This window comes from Vicia villosa, linkage group LG7 (genome assembly GCF_029867415.1).
Source record: "Vicia villosa cultivar HV-30 ecotype Madison, WI linkage group LG7, Vvil1.0, whole genome shotgun sequence".
NCBI classification, from domain to species: domain Eukaryota; kingdom Viridiplantae; phylum Streptophyta; class Magnoliopsida; order Fabales; family Fabaceae; genus Vicia; species Vicia villosa.
Window position 1 is genome coordinate 55,685,085 of NC_081186.1, and position 5,212 is coordinate 55,690,296.

Sequence of the window (5,212 nt, forward strand, 5' to 3'; positions counted from 1 at the left end):
AATTTTTTTTAATACATGGTTTTTAAAAAAAAAATTCTAATTTTAACACAATTAATTATTTATTAAATATTACAATTGATTGTTGTATTCAAGGCATTTTACATAGGAGGTAACCTTACCCAACTTTTTGAGTTGGATGGATAAGAATTCACCTTTAATAAAAAATAATTTTATTACAATTTATAACATTTAAAAATGGAATCAGTCATATTGTCCAACGGATTCATGCAACTTGTCAGCAATACCTATCATAAAAAATTTAAGGATAATAATTAACAAAAGATAGATATTGTAGATAACTAAATAAAACATAGTAAAAATGATTTAGACCAAAAACAATTAATTTTATTATTAATTATAATTAATAGAGTAAATAATCAATATTAATGATAAAATTCAAAAGTTATAAAAATAACAGATTAATAATAACAATAATTATAATTCTGTTAATGGTTTAGTAAAAAATACAATTCTATTTATGATAAATTTATATTAAATAAATGATAATATTTGATTTGACTCCCAAACATTAAAACTCATTAATTCTCATAAATCATTCACTAACAAAAACAATATTTTGCGAAATATAAAATATTTACTTGAATCTCACAATCAGGGTAATTGCTTATGATGATTTCCTCAGCTTGAGACATGATTCTTTGATGTAGTAGCATAATTATAGAGAAAGGTTATATTTACCTGAGCAACACAATTAGGGAAACAAAATATAGAAAAGTACTATATAATAAACAAGCAGTAGAAACTCTCCATTCATGCATTCTATGAACATGATAATAAACAAAGAATACAAAAAACTTTACAGTAGAATAATTTCGGTCTGAAATATACCTACTACTGATGTAAAAATAAAATGCTCAAAGATAACCAACTTTTAGTCCTATTTGCAGCCAGAAAAGTATTCTCAGATAATAAAAAACAAATTGTTCTACAATATTATATTTTCACCTGCCAAAATAAGAGAAAATCAAAAAAATTAAAACAAATCTCTTTAGCTTCCTGCAACAACCAACCAAAAAAAATTCTCAAACTTTAATGGATATATAAAACTAAATTAAAAATTGCAAATGAGGATGAAACAAAGTAAAAAGAAATATAAGAGATAGTTTACAATGATTTTGCTCCTTCACAACTCCATTGTCACAGATCCATACTTTTGATTGTTCCAAAGCCCTTCATTTAGAAAAACATATGATGAAGTTAGGGAAAGAAACTCAATATAATAAAAAAACATGAAAGAAACTCAATATAATAAAAAAACATATTTTACCACTCCTGTTACCAATGTTGTAATAGATACAAGCCTTCTAATCAGAGCCAATTTTCCATGAACAAAGAAGCAAGTTTCAGATCTCCAACAAACTCACAGTTTCTCACTTGCATCTATATTTAGCCACCAAGGTCACCTATAATCAAGTCAAGTTGAGTCAACCACAACAAACATCTAAAAAAACATTAACTAAATCAAATACAAGCATGAATTAAAATAAAATAAAGAACTTGTTTCTATCTAAAAGCAGTATCAAGAATGTTCAAAGATATAATAAACTCAACTGTCACACTCCTTTATAATCCTCTAGTCCTGTTTCACAATCAAACACAACAAAACCATTAAGAACTTCCACAAAGAAAAAACTAAAAATAGTATTAAACCTCTGAATAATAGTAACTTAACCATCTCACAAATCACAATAAACCCATTAAGAACCTCCAAAAGTCAGATAATACACCAAAATATAAATAAAACCACAAATCATTTCTAGCAGTATACTAAAATTACATAAAGCATAAACCTTCCACAGAACAAACAACATCAGAGAGGAATAAAGGGTTTTCAGTTAGGAAATATTACCTTTTGATTTTCACTGTGATATTTTTTCAAGAATTTAGAGTTAGAGTTTGGGTTTTAAAACTAAGTGAAGTAAGTGTGAGAGTGGAAAAGATTGTGAGCGTAAGGGACGATGATGGTGGTGGTGAGGGAAATGATAAAAGAGGAATTTGGTGGTGGTGAGGGAAACGATAAAAGAGGAAGGTGGTGGTGTATTACCCATTGATGAACAGTGAAAGAGAGACTGAGAGGGGTGGAAGCGGCGCTGTTTGTGATATGAAGAATGAAAAAAGTAGAATATATATGCCTGCAAACTCAAACCCTAGTCATATATAATAATAATAATAATAATAATAATAATAATAATAAATTATAAATATGTAATTTGATCGGTTCGGTTCGGGTTCCGATGGGTTCAAAACCAACATCCGGTTCCGACCAAACAAACCCACTGTAACCCTTTGTTACTTTCCGAACAAAACCGTGAACCGAACCGGTCCGAACCGTTTCTCATAATTTCCAACGGATCGGTCGGTTATATGTGGGTGGTTGGATTTTGTCCACCCCTAGTTAGGGTAGGATTTAGAAGGAGTAGTAGGGGATTTAAAGGGAAAGATAGACTCGTAAAAGATGACATTTGTGGAAATAAATAGTTGGTGAGTGGATAGGTCATAAAGAATAAATCCTTTGGTGCCATCTTTGTAACCTAAAAAGATAACTTTTCTAGATCTTGTGTCACACTTTGTTCTATGCTATAAAATCAGTTAGGCTAGTTTTATTTTTGATCTTTAGTTTTAAGAAAAACAACCCATGTGTATCGAGTGTAATCATCTACAAGAGTTAAAAAATATCTATGTCCTAGAATAGAAGTAGTGGAGTAAGCACCCCATAAGTCAGCATGTAAAAGTTGAAAAGTTGTAGAAGTAGAAGTAGTGCTAGAAGGAAAGGAAAGTCTCTTTTGTTTAGAATTGTGGCAAGAATCACAAGGAGCCATTGTTGGCTTACAATTGAAGAAAGGAAAAAAATTCAAATAGATTTTAAACCTATATCAGATACATGACCTAACTTGGAATGCCAAAAAGTATAAGAATCAATTTCAGTGGCATTACAAAGAGCTGGAGGATAGTGAGATTCAAGGATATACAATCCTCTTTGGAGATTAACAATACCAATCGTTAGCTTGGAAGGATTCTGCACAATGTGGCAGGTACTAGAATGAAACAAAAGGTGACAATTAAGGTCAGTGGTTAGTTTGGCTAAAAATACAAGGTTAACATTAAAGCTAGGTATGTATAAAGCATCGTGGAGAGTGAGGGATGTGGAAAGGTCTATGCTGCCAGATACAGTAGTAGTGATGTGTGAGCCATTTGGGAGAGTGACATATATATGGTAAATATGGTGATAACTTATAAAACAAGTAAGACTATAGGTAATGTGATCAGTGGCTCTTGTGTCAAGGATCCAGAGATTGGAGGACTTACCATTTTGCACAACAGAATTTGTTGTAATGGCAAGAGGTGTGCTGGTGATAAAGTTTGTGGAAGGCTGGATTTTTTATTATTGAAGGAGTGTTATGATGCTGTGTAAATCCATACCTTGATGTTGTTGTAGAGGAAGCTCCTTGTTCAGAAACATTGTTGGCAGAGGATGGATTTTTGAGCTTATTCTTGAAACCAGGAGGGTAGCCATGCTTGATAAAACATGTGTCAATCGTGTGGTTGGTGCGACCATAGTGAGTACACACCCTATTAGGTTTTGAATATGGGTTTCTACCCTTGTAGTTAGGGTTCCATGACTTTTCATTGCCCCGAGAAGGAGTGGAATTAACCTACAAAACAGAAACAGGGGAAGTAGAATCTACAGAGGGTAAATCCGCAGAAGGATCTAGCCCACGTTCTTGTTGAGTTACCAAAGCAAATGCACGATCAATGTCTGGAAGTGGAGTCATCATCATAATTTGAGACCTGGAATTTTCAAACTTCTCGTTAAGGCCCTTTAGAAATCGTATCACATAATCTTGCCAGCGATAGGTTCTGACGGATAAAATCACACCACATGTACAGGGAATAGCACACGAAAAACATTGAAGAGGACAATATGATTCTAGTTCATCCTAATACACTTTGAGTTGCGTAAAGTAATCAAAGACGGCGAGAGTTCCTTGCCTGAAACGATAAACATCTTCTTGGATGTCAGAGATATGAAATATATCGCTCTGTGAGAAACTCGTGCGTAGATTCGTCTAAACGCCACCTGCAGTTTGGATCCAAAGGATAGATTTTGCAATGGATCAGAAAAGCCACGCAAGAACCATCATGTGGCATCGTGTCCATTGCGTAAGAAGAGGATCATCGGGTGGTGGTTTGGGAAGACTTCCATCAATGAAAAATATTGAAGAGGACAATATGATTCTAGTTCATCCTAATACACTTTGAGTTGTGTAAAATAATCAAAGACGGCGAGAGTTTCTTGCCTGAAACGATAAACATCTTCTTGGATGTCAGAGATATGAAATATATCGCTCTGTGAGAAACTCGTGCGCATATTCGTCTAAACGACACCTGCAGTTTGGATCCAAAGGATAGATTTTGCAATGGATCAGAAAAGCCACGCAAGAACCATCATGTGGCATTGTGTCCATTGCGTAAGAAAGGGATCAGCGGGTGGTGGTTTGGGAAGACTTCCATCAATGAAATGCTGCTTATTCTTGGAGATTAGGGCAATTTCCATAGAACGAGAGCATGTGTGGTAGTTCTTGGAATAAAGAAGAAGGGAAACGAGAATGAGAGCCGGATTTTTGTTAGGATGAAGGTAATAGGGATTCGCCGAGTTGGTCGAGAAATCAGAGTAGGGATTGGCCATTGAAGTAGAAGGGAAGAAGAAAGAATCACTAGATTAGAGGTTTTCTCTTAATACCATGTTAACTAATTGCAGAAAAAACATGGAGAAAGAAGTAAAAAAGTATTTCATTATTATCAGAATTATCTGTTTTCACCTTAACCTTCAAATTCAAGTGGCCCTCCTCTTATATTCAAGGACTGTTATCTATTACAAGTAATACAAGGGGACAATTGCTTTATCCACCCCAACCTTCTTAGGAACCACTGCAAAATCCCAAAAACGCCCCTATAATTCGGAAGTGCATCTCCGAAGTTATAAAGAGGGATGATTTCCGAGATGCATCCCCGAAATCATTTTTTTAAGTAAAAAAAAGGTGTTTTCGGAGATGCATCTCCGAAAACAACATTTCAGAGACGCATCTCCGAAAACACATGCGTTTTGAAGTTTAAACAAAACAACCTCCCCCCTTTTTTCATTTTAACCTAAAACAAAAAAAAATTCAGTACAACATCCATTTGCTCCTAC